The following is a 25,353-nucleotide window of genomic DNA, read 5'->3' as shown; positions in this document are numbered from 1 at the left end:
ATTTGACATGAGTATGATGGGTGAACCTAACCTCATCCTTGGGCTTCAAATAAAACAAACACCTAATGGAACTTTTATTCACCAAGAGAAGTATGCCAAGGAACTAGTTAAGAAGTTTGGAATAGAGAATGCCAAACCCATGGGCACTTTCATGCACCCAAACTCACGGTTGGAAAAAGGTGAAACTGAGAAAGATGTTGATGAGACTAGGTATGACAGATGATAGGTTCTCTAATGTATTTAACATCCTTTAGACTTGACATTGTGCAAAGTATTGGAATGTGTTCAATATTCCAATCACAATCAAAAGAGTCATATCTTTCTATAGTTAAAAGAATCATTAGATATGTTCATGGCACATCCAATTTTGGTTTATGGTATCCTAGGTTTGATGATTTTTCTGCAGTTGGTTATTGTGATGCAGATTTTGCTGGAGATAGAGTTGATAGGAAAAGTACTTATGGTATTTGCTATTTTCTGGGCAGTTCTCTGAATGTATGGTCAAGCAAGAAGCAGTCCACAATGTCCCTTTCCACTGTTAAAGCCGAATATATTGCTGCTTCATCTTGTTGTTCCCAATTGTTATAGTTGAAAACTCAGTTAGCTGATTACAAATTGAATGCTGATAATATTTCCTTATTTTGTGATAGCATGAGTGCCATTAATATTTTCAAAAATTCTGTTTTGCATTCAAGAACAAAACATATTGAAGTGAGATTTCACTCAATAAGGAAACATGTTCAAAAGAAAAATATAGATATTCAATTTGTTAAATAAGAGGAACAACAAGTTGATATATTCACTGAACCTTTGGCTGAAGATAGGTTCTGCAAATTAAGAACAAATCTAGGCATAACTAGTTCTGAATTCTTGTTTTAACTTTGCTGATGTATTGTTTGAAGTTTTTGTCTCTTAGGTTGGGATGAGACATTTCTGGGCAAGTGAAGAGCTTTCATCAATGGAGTGCTGTATATGGTCTTTAGTTTTGAATGGATTTTATGTCGGCCAACCTTTTCTTCAGATATTAAGTGATCCGTTGTGTTTCCTTAAAAACAACCCTTTAGGCCAAATAAGAGTTGGTTTTTGTGTAAGTGGGCCTCATTGGTTGTCATACATTGAAAATTTTTGTTTTGTCTTTTCTACACTTAATATTTTATTTTAATAAAATATTTTTTCAACCAAAGGTTAAATCTTTTCAAATCAAGTACTCATAGGGTTCTGAACTTCCACTTTTCCAAGAAAACTTTAACTTGTTGCAGTTGCATAATCCACACCCTTCATATACTTTACATCCCTCTTAATTTCTCATTCTCATCTTTTCAATTTTCTTGAAAAACTGCAACTCCCTTGTGTCATTAAAATGAGAAAGAAAACTGCAACCCGTAGAAGCACATTCTCTCATCAACTTCCCAAAATCCCTGAAGGGTCTCATGCTCAACCACATTCACATTCCAACCCACTCTCATACACCATCTCCTTCTCCTTCTCCTTCTTGCACAAACCCGATGGCTCGCACCAAGACAATAGCAAGGTGTCCCTCCTCCTCTCAGGCAGCCGAACCATCAAGTGCTCCTTCACAACAAACTGCTTCAAAGGGAAAACGTCCAGCCACTAAAGAAGAACATCATAAACCTCAGAGACCCAAACCTAAGTTTGTTGCTCAATGCTCTCAAAGAGATAACCTCAGATCCCTCTTCGTTCAGTTAAAGAACCTCTAAATGTTGACCCATTTATTTTAAAATCTCATTTTGCTACTTGTCATTCTCACTTCAACCCTCATCGTTTCACTTCTAGCATGAACGTGAAAAATATAACCTTTTTGGACTGGAATCATCTTTTCAAAATAAAAAAGCCTGTTTACCCTGATCTTGTTCGAAAATTTTATGCCAACATGACCTATCATGATTAAAATGTTCATTTTTATATTAAAGGGTGTGAGTTAAATCTGAACAGTAAAACCATTAGTGATGCCCTAGGATATTCGGATGTTGGTGTTAATTCTTATACTTTTGGAAAATAGAATGAAGGTCTAGGTGTTACTTACCAAGAAGCCCTTGCCTCTGTTTGTGAAAATATATCTCTGATTGATGGTCCCACTCCTAACTATAAGACTCTAGGTCCGGTTCGTGCTCAACTTCATCGAATAGTGAATCACATTATTTTTCCTCAAAGCAGTTCATACCAAAGGGTTTCATTTTGTGACACACTGGTTTTGTATGCTATCATTATGAAAATTGAATTTTTTTTGCTTATTTAATGATGAGACATATGTATGATAGCATAAGGAGTGATAAAAATGTGTCACTTCCTTATGAAACGTTTCTAACCTGCATTTTTGAATTCTTTGGTGTTGACCTGACCAACGAGGCATTTTAAAATAGAAACTCTTACCCAAAAAGAGCTGATGCAGTAAAACAACAAAAGAAAGGATCCACAAGATCTAAAAGAGTGGTCCTTGATGATGATGAGGAAGAACTTGATGACATTCCTCCTCCTTCCACCACTGGAATATCTAACTCTACTGGACACAAATCACTTTTGTATGGAGTTGTTAAGGAAATTCTGTAGGAGTTTGTGAATCTGTCCAATCACCTTATCTCCACAAGCCAACAAGAGAGAAAGCTGGCCGTTCGGAATGTAAATGCATTGTGCAAAGTCAAGAGATATAGTGGCGGTTCTCCGAAAATATGTGGACAACATTCATGAAGATAATACTATGGCCACTGATCAAGAGGAGTCATTGGACACTGAGGATGAAGGCTCAGATGCCTAGGGATGTCTCATGATGAAGAAGTTCTATTCTAATGCATTTAATTTTATGTGACTTTTGAAATTTAGACATTGTTTTATTACTTTCTGGATGATTGTACCTAACTAATTAGACATATGTTACTTGTTTTTCTATTTTGTCATTATCTTATCCATCTTTTGTAGGTTTGGACTGGTTTTCTCCCTTGATGACAAAAGAGAAAGTAGTTGTGAGTAAAAAGTAAATGAATATGAGTTGTTGAATATGAAAAATGCATGTCTTGGATGCTTTGGTGATTATCTTAACTTGATGAATTTGTTATGTTAGATGTTTTGATAATTATCTGTTTATGGTTCTAATGATTCTCATACTTTGAACTTTGTTGTTTTGATGATAAAATGATGCCTAATTGGTTTAGTTGATCATGCTCAATAATTTTTGGCATGTATGCCAATATGACATAAGATTTGTTGGTTGAAAAGCTCACATTAAGGGAGAGATACTTTGGTGAAAAAAAGGGAGAGTTGATCACATCTGAAATAGTATCATCAAAGGAAAGTTTTTAATCTGAACTTTGTAATTCATTCTCCTTATTTCCATGATTAATGATGTTTTCCATCAAAGGGAGATTGTTGAGTTTAGTAAACAAATAATAATATTTTGGTGATGATAAATATAGTGTTATTTGGGTTAATAACCCAAGTGTGTTTTTTATGTGATTGGATAGTGTTGCAAACCCATATTCATTCTGTAGCCCAAACATAGAAGATAAGTAGCCCACATACAAAAGCAAAATAATTCCAAAGCTGCTAAATGGAAATTGAAACCACAACCCAGCCCAATGCCAATCAAGCCAAAGGGGAAGCAATCCTAAGCTTCTACTAAGTTCACTTTGGATAAAGCACAGAGAAGAAAGGGAGTTTAGTTTCCTCTTACCAATGGCCAAAGAAAAAGAAAGGAAATCTAATCAAGGGGGCTATGTCAAATCAATATCAACAAAAGCACGTTAAGCTTAATCAGAAGGGTTAAAGGTAATTTGTTTCCATTTACATGCAAGTCATTTGCTTCTTATTTTCTCCTTCCTTCTACACCACTATTTCGAGTAATTTGAACAAATTGGTGGCTATCTTGCTCTGCTGTAAATCAATGGTTGATGATGGAACTTAGAGAAAAAGCACAAGATTAAGGGTTTGGATTTTGTCAAGCTCTCTGAGAAAGCTAATTGCTACTGCTCTTTCCTCTACTACCGTGCTTAACACTGATTTGTAATACCTACTTTTTTAGACTAATGGAAGAAAAAGAAAGGAAAAATTTTAGCTAGCTTAAGATTCAAGAATTTGACCTTGTGAACAAGCCCTAGCTGAGGAAACAGAGTCCATACAAAAAGGAAAACAATCTTTACTTTTGTTTAAGGAGAGAGAACTAGAGTTCTGAGTTTCATTGAGAGCTTCTCTATAAGAGTTCAATATTTTGGACAATATTTCTACATCAAAGAAACATTTTGCTAAGATGAGAGCTTCTGTAGAGAGTGCTAAATCAGGTTCAACTTATAGCATTAAAGATGTGCAACATCATCTCCTTCATGGTTAATGTTTGAGTATTCTGTTTGTATATTATGCCTTTCTTTATTTCTATTCAATGGTAAAAGGCATAAAAGAGAGGCATTAAGAAAAAATTATTGAGAAAAAAAGCAAAGAGAGAAACTTGGAGAGAAAAGCCAAGATTTATATCATATCTTATTTTATTGTATTTCTGTTTTGTTTCTGATGTCTGAGTTGTATCCCTTGCTAAGTTGGGTAAGCACTTAATGTGTTGAGAGTTTAGGAAGTTTCCTAACCAAGTCAAATTTAGGGTGAAGCTTGATTTGTCCCAGATAGGATTAGATTGAATCCTAGAGAATCGGTGTATGTAATATTTGATATGATAGTAAAAATTCCACCGCTGCTGTGGTGAAAATTAGATGTAGGTTGCATTACACGAGGCAACTGAACCAGGATACATGACTGTCATCTTTTTCTTCCCTGCACTGATTCTGTTTTTCATGATTTATGAGACAAAATAAAATTGTCACCTGGATAATCTATCTCGCATATAGAACAGAAGCTAAGTTACATTTTCTAGTTTAAGGCAAGATTAATCAAGTTTAAAAGAAGGTCATAGATTCAAGCCCCTCTTCTCTAGGCCAACAAGAACCTTCATAGGTTGTTCTAGACCAGTGACGTTAGGATTTTTGTCAGTAAAGAAATTCATAAAAACAATCGCGTTGTAGATATATTCTCTAAACCAACAAAAATCCCTTCGTACAAACGTTTTGATTGTCACAAGTAACAAACCCCTTAAAAATTGTTAACCGAGTATTCAAACCTCGGGTCGTCTTCTCAAGGAACTGCAGGAAAGTATGTTCTTATTATTGGTTATGGAGGTTGTAAAATCGGGGTTGAGAGTGAAGAGTAGATATGACAAATAATTTAAATGGCAATTAAAATAAATAAATACTGTAAAGCAATCTTTTGGCAAGGTAAGAGAAATTGGAAGTCCAACTTAGTTATCTCTCTCAACAATAATGAAAGTTGAATCTAAATTCCACTTAGTTAACCTTTACTAAAGTAAAGGAAAGTCAAGGGACTAATTAGTTTGACCTTCGAATCCTATTTATTTCCTAAGAAAAAGTTGGGATTATTGAAGTTCAGTTCAATTAGCAAGATAACGATTATCAATTATGCTGAGTTTAATAATGTTGAGTTACTGATTTCTTAACCAAGACCAAAAGGGAAAAAGTAAAATTGTTGGAATAAAAATATCCTTAGATGGAAAGCAATGGTAACACAAATTAAGGAGAAAGCACTCAATAACTAAAATACCTCAAATAATCATTAATTCAAATCATAACATGGAAAGGGTTCATAAGTCAAGTTGGCAACATTTATAGGTACGAATAAAAGCATTAAAGTAAATATTAAACCTGGATCGAGAGTCACTCTTACAAACTAAGAGAAGTCCTAAATCCTAATCCTAATCCTAAGAGAGAGAGAGAGAGAGAGGAGAGAACCTCTCTCAAACTAAATCTAAATCATGGAAAGTGAAAATTGGCGAGCTCTCTCTGAATGGATGCATTCCCTCACTTTGTAACCTCTGGTCTATGCCTTCTGAACTTGGATTTGGGCCAAAAAGGGCTTCAGAATTTGCTATGAGCGTTTTCTGCAATTTCTGGTGCGTGGCCTTTGTCACGCGTTCGCGTGGGTCACGCGGTCGCGTCATTCGGGGCATTTCCTTGCCACGCGGTCGCGTCAGTCATGCGGCCGCGTCGCTGCTGATTCGCGCTTGGCACGCGATCGCTTCGTCCATGCGATCGCGTGGATGCCAGTTTCTTCAGAAGCTCCGTTTTGTGCTTTCCTTCCATTTTTGTATGTTTCCTTTCCATCCTTTAAGTCATTCCTACCTTAGAAGATCTGAAACTACTCAACACACTAATCACGGCATCGAATGGAAATAAAGGTAATTAAGATAATTAATATTAAAGCATAGGAAACATGTTTTTCACATACATCACATAATAAGGAAGGGAAAGTAAAACCATGCAATTAATATGAATAAGTGGGTGAGGGATTGAATAAATCACTCAAATTAAGCACAAAATATATCATAAAATATGGATTTATCAACCTCCCCACACTTAAACAATAGCATGTCCTCATGCTAAATCCAAAGTAAAAAGTAAGGTTAAAGTGGTGGAATGTTATGCAATGCAACCTATTCATATGAATGCAACTACATGAAAAATGTTTCTACCTACTTGGTTTAAAAGTAAACAAGTTCTCCAAGACAAATACAAATCAGATTTCACTAATTCAAATTATACAATAAGAGACAAGTAAACTTGTAAGAAGACAGATCATGAAAGCAGGGAACATAGAATCAAGCATTGAACCCTCACTGGTAGTGTATATCACTCTAATCTCTCAAGTGTATAGGGTTATTCACTCTACTCTTCTCTAGTCATGCTTTCTAAACCTTGTTCTTCATCTAACCAATCAACAATTTTTAATATACCAATGCAAACATCATGAGATCTTTTTCAAGGTTGTAATGGGGCTAAGGTAAGGGTAAAGGTATATATATGGCTAAGTGAGCTTTATAAATTGAATCTTTAATTAACCTAAGCTCTCACCTAATATACATATACTCTATATACTTTTAAATTCATGCCTAGCTACCCATAATTCCCACTTTTGTATAATTCCCATACTCATGTACCAAATTTTCTTTAATTTTTATCACATGTGCATTGATCTTTTATTAAACTTAATATTGGGGTAATTTTGTCCCCTTATTTACTTATTTATTGAGTATTTTTGGATTTTTCTCTTTTTTCTCTTTTTTTTTTTTGTAGAGAAACAAACATAACTTATCAATGCACATGAATTTTCTATTATTTTTCTATTTTGGTTTTTTTCATGAGTAGGTTCCCAAATTCTTGATATTCAAATAAATTAGAAACATTATACTTTTCCTTTATTAACCCATGTTCCCATAGTTTCTCCACACTTAATTTACACACTATCTTAAGCTAACCAAAGATTCAATTGGGATAATTAATTTGTTTTCCGCTTAAGGCTAGTGATGTGGTAAAATACAGAACAAATGGGGATTAAAAAGGCTCAAAGTGGCTGACAAGGGTGATTTAAAGGGTAGCTAATTTTGGGATAAGTGAGCTAAAATCAAACAATGGCCTCAATCATATGCAAGCATGTAAATACACTAAATATTGGACATATAGACTGAAACAAAGTAAAGATCACAATTATAGAGAAGTAAACACACAAGAATAAAATATTTATGGTTAAATAATGTAACCATGTAAATAAGCTCAAAATCTCACAGGTTATGTGTTCTTTGGCTCAAAAACCATGTTCTAAATACAACTTCAAACAAATTTAACAAAAAAAATTTCAATTTAAATTAGTGAAATTTTTCAAAAATAGGATCTTTAGAAGAATTTTATTACTTTAACCAAGTAGTAACTAGATGCATAAAATCAAACAAATATGCAAATACAACAACTAATTTAACAAAGAAAATTAAACATTGGTGCAAAAATATGAAGTGACTAACCCATGGAAGTCGGTATCGACCTCCCTACACTTAAAGATTGCACCGTCCTCGGTGCATGCTGAGATGTGCAGGTGGACGGGCTGTTCCAACTGATGCTTTTTTTCAAGGATTGTGCTGATGGACTTGTTTGTCTCCCCATGTAAACGTCTTCCGGTTCCCTTCCGAGTGGCCATCCTGAAAGAGAAAAGGGAAGAAGAGTAACCCGGAAATAGGGATAAGAAAATAAAAGAAGTATGGGTGGGTTAATGCAAAATGATAAGGGTCTCATTTACATGGAAGCTTCAACATGTAAGTGAGAAAACAATAGAAGCCATGGCATGCCAGTGGTGCAAGATTTGAAATATAGGGGAGGAGAGTGTGGGTAATGAAAGACAGTATAAGCTCATGTCAATGCAAAAAGGAATACAAATATCGTAAAAGATTAGCATTGATTTAAATAATATTACCCGACAGTGTAAACAAGTCACTAAGCACCAAATAATACCAGAAAAGACACAACAGTTGAATATGAACAAGTGACACCAATGGAAAAATAATAATTTTAGAAAAGAAAAGAAAAATATGCACACAATTAAAATGCAATGGATGAAAGTATTTAAATAAAATAAAATAAAAGAGAAGAAGAATGAGAAGGGAAAGAAGGGAAGAAGAAATAAGTAAGAAAGGAGGGAGAAAAAATTAGGATTGGGAGAGAAAAGATAAGATATTTGGCAAATTAGGATAAACTGTGCGGCGCAAGCGACGCGGACGCGTGGGGCACGCGGTCGCGCGACTTGCGCTTATACTGATTGACGCGGTCGCGTCGGTCACGCGGTCGCGTGACCCGTTTTATGCTACTGGCGCGAGGACAGCCTCGCTCTCGCACAACTCTCTGTTCAAAAATCATTAATTGCCAAATATTGGGTGACGCGATCGCGTGGGGCACGCGATCGCGTGAGTGGGCACTTAGTAGGATGTGACGCGGCCGCGTGGGGCACGCGATCGCGTGAGATGGACTACGCGTCCAGCGCCAGTCCAGCACCACTCTATCACAACTTTTTGCTGTGCACCATTATTACGTCGAAATCCTGATCACGCGGCCGCGTGGGGTACGCGGTCGCGTGGGAGGCCAGTATTCCCACTCGACGCGGACGCGTCAGCGACGCGGACGCGTCAGCGACGCGGTCGCGTGGGACGATTTGTGCCACGGGCACGCCTCCAGCCACGCTCCAGTGTGACTCTCTGTTCGTTTTTATTTTCTCTCCTCTCCTTGCGACGCGAACGCGTTGCTGATGCAGTTGCGTCGCGTTGCGGTTTTTTTTTTTTATGTGTATGATAGATGCAAAATGCAATGATTAACATGAATGTTATGCATGATTCCAGGTTCAATGAAGTAAAATGAAAAGGAAATAAAAATGAAAGCAATTAACAAGAAATAAATTGAAAAAGAAGCGACCATACCATGGTGGGTTGTCTCCCACCTAGCACTTTTAGTTTAAGTCCTTAAGTTGAACATTGTAGGAGCTTCCTGCTATGGCGACTTATGTATAAATTCGTCCAAAAATCTCCACCAGTGCTTGGAATGCCAATAGCCTCCGGGGTCCCATACTAGGCATGTAAAGTTTCTGAGCAGCTTCAGACAAATTTTCAGACTCCCGGGGTGACGAATGTCAGAATAAACTCCAGGATCCCAAGCCTTGCTTTTAAATCCGCCTCCGTCTTGATCTATATGTTTCCATCTAGGCGGTTTAAAAAGTAGAATCTCACCATGGTGACCAAACATTCTCCGTGATCCATGCAATGGAGCATGATACCAATCCGTGTACTTCGAGGTGAAGCGTGGAACCTTATTGAACTTTGTGCACCAACTCTGAGTACGAGCCATTTCCCTCTTACTCTTAAAGCCGCAAAGAGCTCTAAGCTGGCCATCTGTTTCAAGTAAACCATATTCAAGTGAATAAGTAAAGTTAAAGGTTAAGGATTGTACCCACTTGAAGCTTGTATTAGGTGGTAATGGCCTTGGGATAGGTGTTTCTGGTGGTTCTGTAAGTTCTACTCCCTTGTACTCTTCTGTGAATTCCTCCACTTCCTTGCAAGGTTCTACAATTGTATCTGTGTCCTGGTCAAAGTCTTCTATGTCTTCCTCATTACTTGAGTCATAGATTGGAGGTTGAGAGAAATCTACCTCCGCATCATCTTCATATTCACTTGGGGAAGATTCTTCGATCTTAGAGAATTTACTTGCGGATGCAAGTTCATTACTAAGAGAATTTGACTTGTGACTATCATCATCAAGGGAATTTGTGTCCTGGGTTATTCCGTCTGATTCTTCATAAACAACTTGCCTTGGAGGTTGTACAATATCCTCCTTAGCATCAACTGTAGCGTCCTTGACGGAGTTCTCCTCAGTTCTGAATTCCCATGAAAGTTCAGCATCTCCTAGATCTTCAACCAACTCTTCTTCTTGAACAATGACAGCTTCTTCTACCTATTCTAGTACGAATTCATTCTCTGTCTTGTCCACTGGAGTTTCTGGTATCTCCTTCATGCTACGCTCTTCGTTAGACTGTTCACATGGGGCTGTGGCTGATCCTTGTGTATTTGAGCGCCTAGAAACCCATTGAATTATTGTTTGCTCTAGTTGTCGAATGGTTGTTTGAAGTTTATTTACTGTTTCCTTTAGGCGAACCTCTGCTTCTCGGGTTGCCGGACTTGGGCATGACACATAGAGAAGTGGTGGTGGTTGGGAGTGATTGGATTGGTATTGGGGTAAGGAAGGATCATATGGTGGCGAATGGTGAAGAGAAGCTTGTGAGTGTGGTGGTTCGAGGTTATGTTGAAAGGATGGTTTATATGCACGGGGTGGGGCTTGTTGGTAGTTACAAGGTTGTCCACCATATCTTTCAGCTGGGTATGCATTGTAGAATGGTCTTTGTCCAGGATATCTTGGAGGGTGTTGCTGCCTAAAGGGTCCGATTAGATCCTCTTGGCTCCATCCATCCTTAATTGGTCTGACCTTGATGCACATTCCTGCTGTAACTTCTATTTCTTTCAACAAAGTTAGAACTAAACTCAAAGCGAGAGGGGTGAGAATTCATGGTAGCAAATAAAGATGAAAAAGAAAAACAAAAATAAATAAACAAGCAAAAGAAAAATATTTACAATAACCAATAATAAGGCACACGTTAGCAGTTCCCCGGCAACGGCGCCATTTTGACGTTAGGATTTTTGCCAGTAAAGAAATTCATAAAAATAGTCGCGTTGTAGATATAGTCTCTAAACCAACAAAAATCCCTTCGTACAAACGTTTTGGTTGTCACAAGTAACAAACCCCTTAAAAATTGTTAACCGAGTATTCAAACCTCGGGTCGTCTTCTCAAGGAACTGCAGAGAAGTATGTTCTTATTATTGGTTATGGAGGTTGTAAAATCGGGGTTGAGAGTGAAGAGTAGATATGACAAATAATTTAAATGGCAATTAAAATAAATAAATACTGTAAAGCAATCTTTTGGCAAGGTAAGAGAAATTGGAAGTCCAACTTAGTTATCTCTCTCAACAATAATGAAAGTTGAATCTAAATTCCACTTAGTTAACCTTTACTAAAGTAAAGAAAAGTCAAGGGACTAATTAGTTTGACCTTTGAATCCTATTTATTTCCTAAGAAAAAGTTGGGATTATTAAAGTTCAGTTCAATTAGTAAGATAACGATTATCAATTATGCTGAGTTTAATAATGTTGAGTTACTGATTTCTTAACCAAGACCAAAAGGGAAAAAGTAAAATTGTTGGAATAAAAATGTCCTTAGATGGAAAGCAATGGTAACACAAATTAAGGAGAAAGCACTCAATAACTGAAATACCTCAAATAATCATTAATTCAAATCATAACATGGAAAGGGTTCATAAGTCAAGTTGGCAACATTTATAGGTACGAATAAAAGCATTAAAGTAAATATTAAACCTGGATCGAGAGTCACTCTTACAAACTAAGAGAAGTCCTAAATCCTAATCCTAATCCTAAGAGAGAGAGGAGAGAACCTCTCTCAAACTAAATCTAAATCATGGAAAGTGAAAATTGGCGAGCTCTCTCTGAATGGATGCGTTCCCTCACTTTATAACCTCTGGTCTATGCCTTTTGGACTTGGATTTGGGCCAAAAAGGGCTTCAGAATTCGCTATGAGCATTTTCTGCAATTTCTGGTGCGTGGCATCTGTCACGCGTCCGCGTAGGTCACGCAGTCGCGTCATTCGGGGCATTTCCTTGCCACGCGGTCGCGTCAGTCATGCGACCGCGTCATGTGCGTTCTGCTTAAGGCGCGCGGTCACATCAGTCATGCGGCCGCATCGCTGCTGATTCGCGCTTGGCACGCAATCGCTTCGTCCATGCGATCGCGTGGATGCCAGTTTCTTCAGAAGCTCCGTTTTGTGCTTTCCTTTCATTTTTGTATGTTTCCTTTCCATCCTTTAAGTCATTCCTACCTTAGAAGATCTGAAACTACTCAACACACTAATCACGGCATCGAATGGAAATAAAGGTAATTAAGATAATTAATATTAAAGCATAGGAAACATGTTTTTCACATACATCACATAATAAGGAAGGGAAAGTAAAACCATGCAATTAATATAAATAAGTGGGTGAGGGATTAAATCACTCAAATTAAGCACAAAATATATCATAAAATATGAGTTTATCAACCAGCCACAAACCTCCAAAGAAGCCATTGGTGTCCACAACAAGGTAGTAGTTAAAACCAACTCTCCTGATGGAATTTATTGCTATAGTGCGATTCTTGTATAGCTATGATATTAGGCTTATAATGGAGATTATACCACCTAAAGGCCTTTAAAATTTCTTGGTCAACAATCCCTAGCATTCCATGAAAAGATTATCATAAGAAAAAAGAATAAGAAGGTCCAAAAACTCAAGGGTCCAAAAGAAAGCAAGAAAGAGATCCCAACTAGGCCAAGTTCATATCCTACCTTGGCATCCATGCACCATATCTAAATTTTTAAAATGACATTTTTATCCTTGTTAGCAACCTCACTCCTTCTCTACTATGCTTGCACCCCTTGGGCTGCTCTGCTAGCTTCCTCTTCCCTACGACCATGTGTATTTTTTTTGCTGCATCTCTTTGTCTCATCAATTGCTTCCCCTTATGCACGCAACTATCTTTCACGTGTCTGAATATTCCACATGAAAAATAAACCATATGTAGAGCTTCATACTCTATGTAGTATGAAGCTCCATTCACCATATACATTACATTAGGAGGCTTGGTCAAATCAAGCTCTACGCACACAACCTGGCAACCTTGCCCCTTGATTTCTTTGTCATATTCATGTCCACCTTGAGCATACATTTACTTTGATCACCAATGGTCTCCAAAAATTTCTTGTTATAATACTTAATGGGTAGGTCCGGAAGCCTAACCCAGCCATAATCTTATTTATCGCATCACTAAAAGGGTTGAAATTCACTGTCAAGGACCCATCTAAAACTTGTCAGTAATCATCCTCGTTTTAAAGTCTCACCACAAAGAAAATGTTCTCAAAGTCAATCAAGTCTAATCCTCCTATCTTCATCCACATCATGTCAAACTGCCTCTTGAGAATTCCATAAGAGATACTCATCCCTAGTAACTTGAAAATTAGTGTGTCCTTCCAAGGACATTCAAGATGCTTCTTTTCAGCCCTATTAATTAGGATACTGATAATACTGTTTTGCAGACGGTTGATAGAAATGACTAGTGCAGCTCTTTCTTCACGTTTTTCCCTTTTTAGCACTTCTCTTTGCATCTGACTCATCTCTACAATCTATTCCACCATTTTTTCGTCTTTAACCTTTGAGGACTCTTCTGTGCTACTCCCTTCCTCCTTAGAGTCATCTGAGTTAGTGTTATTTTCAGCACTTTCATGTATGACAAGGTTACTAGGTTAGCATAGATTCTTCTCCTACCATTTGTTTTTCACTCTCCATTTATTTTTTTAAATGTAGTATTGTCATAATACATCCACTTTTTTTTTTACGAGACTCTCAATATTTTTTCTCAATAAACTTCCTCATCATTCTAGAGCTTTTTCTTACTCTATTATAGCTGATTCACCTCTTTAATAATGTCTTCCAGTAAATTTATGATGCTCAATAATTATTAGAATTTCACACTGTACAGAAAAAAATAATAGTTAATTTAAGAATTTTAAAGTAACACTTTTAGATTTAGATTTGGATTTGATCCAAAATAGATAAACTGTCTACAAAATTCACCAAACACTCTAGTATCTTCAATTATAGTTTGTTAAATTATTTATGGGCTTTTGATAATTAAGTATAGAAAAGGTTCTTAACAAAACAAGAGCTTATTTCAGTACTATTAGACATATGGCTTTAATTGAAAGATATCGGAAAATCATTAGTTCAAAGTATAAAATACAAAAATTTTATATTTTTAATGTATTAAATTTATAGATATAAAAAAGATGCCTTAAAAATTTAGCATTTGATTTATATTTTCTACAAAAAATTCATTTAGAACATTTTTAATAAGTTTTATTGAAATATATTGTTAATAAAAATTCAAATATATTGATTCTTAAATTTTTTTTTAATAAAAACACTTTTCTCTTATTTTTGTTAACGAATATCCGAAACTTAATGAAACATATTATATTTTTATGCTCAATTTTTGTATATACTATTTTAATATCTTTTATTTTTTTAGTATTAAAAATGATTGATAAAAATAAAAAAAAACTCATATTTTATATCATAATAGAATATATGAAAAATAATACAAATATTGTTTCTAAATTTACTTTTTTAAAAAAGAAAAAAACATAAGCTAACAACTTTGTTTAGTTGCCTTAATTGTGGGTGTGCTGTGCTGCGTGGAGCGGGGACAATGCGGTCTACCGTGTCATTTGGGTCTCCCAATATTGTATTTGACTATTTGTAGCGTAGAGACTAGGGACCCTTCACCCTCCATTTATTTATTAGTATTTTATTTATGGCTGCTTACTTGGAACGAGGAATCACCCTCCAAAAAGCAAAGATAAGTTATCAAAGCGATAATAACTACGGTGTGGGACTGTGGGCCCCTCCAACGTCATAGCTGTCAACCATCTAATGAACGAAATGAGAGCCCCGCCGCTTGTTTATTGGGCGTAGGGCACACCTCACATGGCATGGGGCACCCAAAATTAGGTGGTTGGGACCCACCATTTGAGTGTAATTATGATTCATTACACCAATGCTTATTTGAGTTTACTCTCAAATATTGAATCGAGGAGTGTCAGAGTCTAGTAACTTTTGTAATTTATAACTATCAAATAATCATTAATGATAATTTTAATAGTGTGAAATTAGTATGAGATTTTATCTAATAATTCATTTTTTTTACTAATTATATATTGGCCAAAATTTAAAAAAGTTGCTGCCCCTAAATTTTTTCTGTTGAATCAGTGTGTTGTTAGTATGTAACATTAAGTTAGCTTCTCTCTTTTTGGGAAGGAAGTCTGAGTCAGAGTTACGTTGATCTGATATGATCTTTTATTTATTTATTGATAGTTCGATATGATCTAGCTTTTAACTAATTACGTTTTAAATATAAATGATCATATATTTGCTACGTTTGCTTCAATTTTTTTATGTATTTTGAAAGTGAAAAGTTTTTATACATATATTGCACCAGTAGCTTTAAAAATTCATTAACAATGGTGTTATTAAGAAACAAACTTTCTTTAATCAACAAAGATTTAGTTAATATGTGCCGTTAGAGCACATGATAAATTTACAATTAATAAAAAAAATTTATGTAATAAATATAAAATAAATATATTAAAAATTAAAAATTTTTGTATTTTTAATAAAAATATTTTAATTTGTAATCTTAACATATATACGTAGATCACAAAATAAATAAACTCAATCAACAATTAACCAATATATTAATAGATAGACAAAGATTAAAAGATTAAATATTATGTTATTATTATAGCGAAAGAAAGAAAAACTAAAAGAAAAAAATGTTAGCTTATTATATTAACTTCTGGAAAAAGTCAGTTTCCAATTTTTTTCTTAAATGTATATATTAATTAACTACATATTGAGGTGATTTGGTCTTAATCCAATAAAAAATTCAGTCATTATAAATCTGAAGTCAAAATATCAAAAATATTAAAAGAAGTCGAATTTGTATAAAAAGATCTTCATTATCAGAGTTGATTTTATAATGTTCATACAAGGTCAGTTTGGATTGATTTTTAAAAAAATATTTTTTTTAACAGATAAAAATTATTTTATATTTAAATAAATTTTTTAAAAACTTTTTTTAAATATTAAAAATATTTTTTACTTTTACTTTTTAAAAATAAGATATTATTAGCTTTCAAAAAAATAATTTATTTTTTAATAAAAATACTTTTTCTAAAAGAAGTATCTGAATAAATTTTTAATTGAATAAAAATATTTTATTTAAAAAACCAATCTAAAATAACACTATAGTACTACTCGAATTTGCATTAGGCAAACTTGACTTAGCCGTTTGTCGATCCTAGTTAAAATCGAAATCCAGAGTTTTTGAAGAGAATATTTAAATAATTATAACATAAGCAGCAGAGCAAAATTGTAAATTAAATTTGTTTATTGAATCTCAACTGAAACAATGGGATCGATGTACGTCCCACTTAAAATTATATTACTCAAGGCCAAGGGACTGATGAGATTAGAACAACACCACATTAATAATTTAATAGTAGTAATTTAATTTTCAAATCTTGAATTAGGGGGAGGAAAAAGAGTGCCGTACATATGAGAAGAGACAGCAGAGGCGCATTCACATGTTAAAGCATTCCTATCCCACGTGATAAGGAAATAAAGGAATCCAAGAACAGCATAGCTTATCATTTTATATTATAATAATAAATTAATAATCCTTGCTTGCAACCCCAATACCCCATTCACATAAAATAAAATTAGAATCACAAATAAATTTTTGAAAATTTATATTTTTAAAAAAATTTAACAAAATTTTTTAAGATAATAAATATAAATAATTTAGTTTAAATTAAAAATTTTTATTTTAATCATAAAGACTGATTTAAAGATATTATGCGTATATTTACTATTTTAGATGACTTTATTAATAATTTTTTTAACAACTAATCTATCCAAAATATAAATATTTTGAAGTTTATTTATCACTTTACTCTAAAATTAATCAAATTCTTGTTCAAATTTCACCCTTCATGTTAGCGGCGAAAATCACGCGTCGTTAGAGAAGTCTTATATATTGAGTTAATTAAGAATTAAAAAAAATTTATAAAATAAATTAAAAAAGGAATTATTTCTCAAAACAAACTTTTTCATTTTTATTTTTTAAAATCTGTTATTTTTTTAAATTGGAATAAATTCGTCCACTACAACTGCGAACTTGCAAATTTTGTTAAATATTAAAACTAACAAGTTCGTTTATTGGTTTGCCGAACTTGCTCCTATTTCCATATAATTTAGATCATATTGGTATATTTTATTTTTATTTAATTCACATAATTTAAATTATAAATTTGATGGATTAAAATTTAGATAGATATAATTTAAAATTAATAAAAATAAAGGTAGTCGTATTATTATATTCATATGATTAATTATATTTATTTAGTTTAAAAAATCAATTAAAATCAATAATTTTAAATTAAAAAATAATATAAACATATTATTTTTAAATTATAAAATTATAAATAAAAATCTTATTATTTTAAATATATATTTTCGTATTTTTTTAAGAGGAAACCTCAATGATCAAATATAACTTTTTAGATGTCTCAAATATATATATATATATATAAAAGCCATATTTGTATGACTTGATTGAATATTTATGTATGTTTGCCGAAGAAAGTGGGAATAGTCATGTTCAATTGTTTATGGGGGGTTGGTCCAACTCACGTGGGTCCATCCGTACGGTGTGGTTCAATGCATGCACATCATGATGATGATAAGTACTCTGCATGAACATATATAGCTTATCACCGTATTCACTAATCACCGAACACTATTCTGTGCACACATAAATCCAAACTCATATAAATACTTATGAACTTGTTATTTATATCTGCTCTTATTTTGTATATTAAGCCTAAATATATCTTTCTAAATTAAGAGATAAGACATATTTTTTTCGCTTAATATTTATTAAAAATTTAAAAAAAAATTTAAGTTTTATTTTGTCCCCTAAAATATGCTAAATAGATTATAAATTTTTTGACAAAATAGTTACTAAAGATACATTTTGATATAAATCAGTTTTTTGACCAAATATCATGGATGAGCTGATTGGATTGGTGAAAATTCTGATTGACAAAAAAAAACGATATCTTAGGTGAGAATTTATGAAAATACGATTCTTGTGTGATTGTGGGACAGAGGAGTAGATCTAGTGAGATTGTGGGTTTTACGGTGGAGATGGTGGTGGAAGGAAGATGAGAAAGAAAGAAGAAAGGATAGGGGTATTTATGGAATTATGAATAAAAATTTAATAATTGGTCATTTTTGTCGAACGAAATTTATCTTACATGGGTATAACTTTAGTTTAAATTTTTCATAGTTAGTTTTGTCCACGTTTAAATCTTTTATGGTTAGAAATGACTATTTACTCCATATTTTAATGATAATTGCAAATTAAAATATTTCACATTAAATAACTTATATAATGGTGATCTGTTTTATTATCATATATACTGAATTGAATAAGTCATTATTACTTTTGATTTGGTATTAAATGAGAATAAAATCAGATATACTATGTTATTCGAATTTTATATTAGGGTTTAATGAGTGCCACACTCAAATATAAATAGTAAATTCAGGGTTTTGGATCTAACACATCAAAGTCACCTCCATAAATCTTTTCCCATTAGAGTAGTTGTGATTCAGCTCTATCAGAAATACAGAAGACTTTGGTTGAGGAAGATCAAAAAATAAAAACTCTCTCAATTATACTCACAAATTTAAATATGCTTCCTCACTCTCAACTATCTTTCTTAAAGATTTAACATAGATAATCTTGGGGTTAAAAAATTCTAAAAATTTTAACATATTTAACTATACCCTTTTTTTTCTTAAATAAATTCAAACTTTCACTATTTTTGTATGAAATAGAAATTGAAAAATGTGCACAAATATATAATGTGACAGCAAATCACCGTTCAAATAGTGCATAAAGACCTAAGTAATGGATGCTACATTTATGCATGTATGCCAGAATAGTTGTAATTATAATACTCGGAGCTTAATGAAGCATGATACTATTGCTTCTTATATATGACCCAAATAGAATGAAAAATACCATTTTATTTTCGGTATTTAAAGTCACAGCTTGCATTAGCACGTAACCAACCCACTAAATGAAATGTATCTAAAATAAAGAACATATAAAATGAGAGGCATTCATACCTCAATTCTATGGCGTCCTTTTCGGTTGTAAGAAGTAAAGTTTTATTTGTAAATTCTTCGGATCTTTCTGTTAGATGATAAATTAAAAGAAAAAAAAGAGAGATAAAAGTTAAAGATTGAAGCAAGAATCTTAGTTATTTTAAACTTAAATAGCATGTTCTATATGTCTGATCACCATTATTTGATTTTTTTTTTTTGTTATTTGACTAATTGTCATAGACATGTTAAAAAAATATAACCAAAAAAATATCAGAATTTCATTTAAGAATTCTTCCATTTTCTGACAAAATTAGACTGAAAGAATAGAACAAACAAAATAACAAAATATAAAATATTTTTTTACACTTTAATTATTTATTATTTATACAGCGTCAAAATCATGTTATTATTATCTGAATCCAGTGACGGACCCAGAAAATTTTAAAAGTGGGGGCAAAAATATATCTTAAAATAAATTTCGTTGAATATTGTTAATTATATTAAAAATATAATAGAGATATAAAATTTAAAAAGAGTTAGTGAACACTTTTATTCTTAAAATACTATTTATTATATATAATTTATAAAAAAATATGTTTTTATTTCTAAAATTTAAACTTAAAACATTTTAATTAAATTATAAATAATTTTTCATCATAACTAATTTTATTTTTATGTATTTTTATATACATTTAATAATAAAAGACTGAATCAATTGGCATGTTAGCGCCTATTAATACACTAGCATTTATAATTTGAATCTCTAATTGTATATAAATACCATAAAAAAATAAATCTATATATGAAAAATATGTTTATATCAAATAATAAAAACTTAATTTATAATTATTTTTCTTTCTTTCTTTTTGAAATAATTAATTTTTTATATATTTTTTAATTTAATTTTGATATACTGTTAGAATAAAAAATTTATACATCTATTTAATAATGTATTGTAATTTAAAGATATCTTTTACATTTATCACGTAAATAATTATCTAAAAGAATAAATATAATCAAATAACTATATAAAAAAATATACATATTTTAATATATCAAAATTAACTTTCATACTTTTAAACAATTGTTCTACTACTCATTATAATTTTCAAATATTAATTACCTTACATTGAATTAGGAAGTTTATTTTTTATAATATTTATGACATATAAAATACTTTTTAATCTAAAATAGTTATTACAAACAAGATTATTTAAAAGATAAAATTAAAAAATATTATATCATTTTAAAATAAAAGATATTAATTAATAGATAAATATTATTTTTTTATCTCAACTAATTTTTTAAGACAAAAAAATACTGATAATTTTACTTATATTTAAAAAATAAAAATTTAATTTGGTAATTAACGAATTGATTGGATTTAAAAAATTATATTATCCATGTTGATTAATTTTTTTATTGAGTTAATTTATTTATTTATTTTAATTTTGATATTAAATCAAATTTAACAAAATAAATATTATTACACGTTAAATTTAATAAAAAAATTATTTTTAACATGAATCTCAAAATAAAATTTTATAAATATGTGTAGAACAAAAATAAATTATATTAAAACAAATATATTAATTTTTATAGAATTATTTTTTTTTTAAACCTAGTGCGGGCAAGTGCCCCCTCCTCTAATGCCTGGGTCCGTCTCTGTCTGAATCTTATTATATTCATTTTTTACAGTTAATGAATTGACGTGGTATATTTTCAAAAGTATTTTTTAATTTATTTTGTTTTAATTCTTTAAATTCAATCAGTTATAACTAATTAACTGAACTAATAATTAATTTATTTAGTTATCCAAATATCACACCATTTAATCTAATTTAATTTATTTTGTATTATATATTGATTGGTAATATAATTATAAATAGAATAAGATTATTTAATTTAATTTATTTATTATTAATTATATGATTGGTAACATAATCATATATATAACAAGAATATGATTTTAAATATTACGTTTTTGGTATCATTTTATTTTTATCTCTTTGTAGTATTTTTGAGTGTTAAGTGAGACTAACAACTATGTACTTATTTTATTAAGAAAGAAAATAGATCATTCGTGAGCTATTAAAATGGAGAAATTTATAATTTAAGGATTGAGTGATGAAATATTAGGGATGAAGGTTGTTGTAAGTCTTTTTCTTTGCTTTTTTGCCCTATCTTTTGTAGGTTTTATGAATAATTATATACAATAATATTCATAGATAAATGATAAATATAAATTATGTCTTATTTTATCTTAGTATTTTTTTTTGTATATATATTGATAAAATAATGGATATGAATATTAAATAATAAAATTCAAATTTTATATGAAATAATTCTAAAATATATAAATATTGAAAAGTATGTATTTGTTTTGGAGTATCTAAGACTCTAAAAGAATAATTTTTAATCCTCTAATAAATGTTAGTCCAATTAATATTATATAAGAATATAATCAATTTAAAATAAAATATTAATAATCTTAATAGTATAAATATTGATAATATAAATGATCATCAATGATTCATTAATCTATCCAATATGAGAATGAATCCCGTATAAATATAACTATGATATATATTAGATGTAACTTGGTCATATATTATATATAGTTAGATACGATTCGATCTTATTTTTTAATTTTAAGAAATACATTAGTTTCATATAATTATCTAATTATTTTTATTTTCTTAAAGATGCTATCAATTATGGTAATGGTAGGGATAAAACAATGAATTTATGATGATATTAATTATTAAATGATAGATTTAGTCTAATTTTATCTAACTTTATTATTATATAATTGTTCTAATTTAGATTAAACTAAATGTCGCCATTTCTAATTTTAATGATGATATAATTTGTTCAAAAATTTAACCAAAATAAATTTTTTAATCTTATTTTTAATTATTAATATTAATCTTAATTAAAAATATTTAATTTATTTGTCACTATTTATTTGTTAGAGTAAAAATTTGCACTAATATTTTACTATCATGTTAATTGTTTTAAATTGATTGTTTGATTTTATATATTATATTTATGATTAATTTTGAAAAAATGATAATGGTATTAATTGATGAAATAATATCTTATATTAGGTTAGCTTTCTATCCTTATTATCAACCACAAACGTAGCAATTATTAAGAATTATTCCCATTTCATTATCTCCTAACATCGGAAGAAAGTCAATTAGACATAATAAATCTCAATTCATAATTACCAATTAATATTAGACATTGATAAATCAAGAATCTCTAATTACTCAATCCCATGTCAAAAATTTAAAAATCTACTCTAAAATTAAAGTTAACATTTCATCGAGTACTTGTTGAGCAATAAGAGAAAATATCACGAGATTATAAAAATTGATCAAAATTAAATTCAATTACTATCAAATATCGATAACAGCAACTCAACAAACACATATAAAACATAAAACATAAATCCATTACTACGAAATTTAAAATTAACAAAGTTCACAAAGTAAGGAAATAGCAAATTAATTCAAAGACGACTCAAGAAAAATTCTTAAAAAATTAAAATAAGAGAATAACAAAATTTAAAGTAAAACTATAACTAAACAAGTTTAGAATTTAGAATTGAATGCAAAATTAACAAGAACTCTAGAAAATCCTAAAGAGAACCTAGAGTTTCTCTCACTAGAGAACTATGAACAAAAATTATCCGAAACTATGTGAAATTGATGGAATGATGGAGTGTGTGTCCCCTGTTGAGTCTAGGCCTCTAATACTTTAGAATAAAGTTGAATTGGGCCTAAAATTGTCCTAAAATCGCGGTCACGTGCTTCCATTAATGAGGCACGCGCTGCATATCATGCATACTCACGAATTGAGAAAGATGTGTACGGATGGGTCATTCGTACACATAGCTGTCAGATCTTCAATTCTTCAATTTTTTATGATTTCTTCATTTTTGCATGTTTTTGCTCCATCTTCTAAGTCATTCTTATCCTGTTAAACCTGAGATCACTCAACAAACAAATCACGACATCGAATGAAATGAATGTGAATTAAAATTAATAGTTTATTGGTCGAAAAAACATGTTTTTAACGCTTAAGCACAAATTAGAAAAAAATCATAATAGCATGTATTTTTGACGAATAAATGCAAGATAAGTTGATAAACTCTATTTTTCTATCCAAAAATTATCATAAAATAAGGGTTTATCAACCTTCCTATACTTAAATACTAGTATGTCCTCATGCTAAATATCAAAAGACCAGAAAAAATTGATGGAATGGTACAACTTATGGAATACAAACTATCTACATGAATGCAACTAGTATACCTAATGCCATCAATACAAATCTACTAATTTGAGTTCCAAAATAAAATGTAAACAATCTTGCAAGATGACAATTCATGAAAGTTGGAAACATAGAGTTGAACAATCGAACCCTCATTCAATGTGTATACACTCTAGTATCTCTAGTATTACAGGTTGACTCTCTCAATTCTCTTCTAATCTTACTTTTTAAGACTTATTTTTCTTCTAACAATCAATAATTATTTAATGCATACATACAAGTATCATGAGGCCTTATAAGAAGTTGTAATGGGGTTAAGGTCAAGGTGGAGATGTATTTAGCCAGTAGACTCAAAATTCAAACCTTTGATTAGCTTAAACAACCACCTAATCCAACATACCCTACTTAGTCTTGATGTGCTTTCCTAATTATCCATGGTTCACTCATGCAATTATCAAAATTCATCACATACGCATTTGCTTTCCAAAATTCCATTTAAGGTATGATTTATCCCTTTTTATTTTTTTCTTTTGTTTCCTTATGTACAAATATATACACTTACTATTTTACTCATTTTTTTTCTAAGATGAAATGTAATACATAAAAGGGATAAATGCACATGGTTTAAATGTTTTCTGTATGAAAATGAATTTACTTCCAAAAATTCTCAATAAATCCAAAGTATATTTTTCTCTTCTACCAAGTTCTCAAATTTTCTATCCAAGCTCACATATTGCACTGACACACTAATCTAAATCAATCAAAGATCCGAATAAAGATATTTATTATTTTTCGCTTAGGATTAATGATGAGCTAAAAATTAAGAACAAAAAGAATTAAATAAACTCAAAATTGTTAATAATGGTAAATAAAAAGATAGGCTATTTGAACAAGTTAATTTATAAGAAATGATTGCCTCAATCATGTATAATTAGACTATTCTGACTAACATTCTATATCTTTTTGGATTTTCTTTAATCATTGCTTATTCTTTAAGTTCTTCTGCCAATGATAGTTTTTTTTTTTTTTTGAAACTTTTTTGATTAACTCTATCTATAGACAATATATATGGTAAGAATTGGTGCTTCTCCGATGAATAGCCAACAACAATGTAAATCTTCGCATAAATGGTTGCATATAAGCGAGACATATCTAATTGCTCCCAGAGAATACATGACTATAGTTAAATAATTACTCATTTCATTTTATAAGGGAAAAAAGAGAGAAGAAATTCAATTGACTAACATTTTACTTTTGTTTTTAAGGGTTTGTTCATCAAGTAACGAGAGATAAATCCCAGGATATACCTATATATTATATCGAACAGTAGCATGCCTCCAAAAAATAGAAAAGCAAGTAGGCTCTTAACAGTGTGATACAACTATACTAATTCTAAATCGTCCTAGGATATAACCGTGTAGCCCCATCAACCAGGTATATTTGTAACTAATCTGTCATGGAGAAAAAAGTGCGGCCTTAAGTGTAAGAACCGATTTTTACGCAAAATTGTTTTAATAAAAATAATAATTTTAAGTGTTCGAGATAGATTCAAAATTTAAAAGTTTTAATTTAAAAATATAAATATGAAATTTGATTTCAGTGAATTATTCTGAGTTAGAAAATATTTTTCTTTCGAAAAATTTTTGTAAAAAAAAAAAGTGCATACTGACGTTTAAGCTGGGAGTATCAGCTTTAGTCTGTCTAGTGCCGCATATTTTGAAAAATAATATTTTGAAGATTTATTTATTGTTTTGAAAGGACAAAAATAAATTAGAATTTAAAACCGGGCACTAATTTTAAAGG

The 25,353-nt window shown here is 31.0% G+C and overlaps 1 long non-coding RNA gene across 1 annotated transcript; it reads right to left on the bottom strand.

The window, feature by feature from the left end:
- Nucleotides 1-11,687: 11,687 nt before the first annotated feature.
- Nucleotides 11,688-13,903, bottom strand: LOC140181838 (uncharacterized). Its single transcript, XR_011877348.1, has 2 exons — nucleotides 12,822-13,903; nucleotides 11,688-12,708 (listed from the first exon to the last, which is right to left on the bottom strand). It is a non-coding gene; the product is annotated as an uncharacterized lncRNA (long non-coding RNA).
- Between the last annotated feature and the right edge of the window lie 11,450 nt (nucleotides 13,904-25,353).

This window comes from Arachis hypogaea, chromosome 19 (genome assembly GCF_003086295.3).
Source record: "Arachis hypogaea cultivar Tifrunner chromosome 19, arahy.Tifrunner.gnm2.J5K5, whole genome shotgun sequence".
NCBI classification, from domain to species: Eukaryota; Viridiplantae; Streptophyta; class Magnoliopsida; order Fabales; family Fabaceae; genus Arachis; species Arachis hypogaea.
This window is presented reverse-complemented; position numbering and strand designations above follow the sequence as displayed.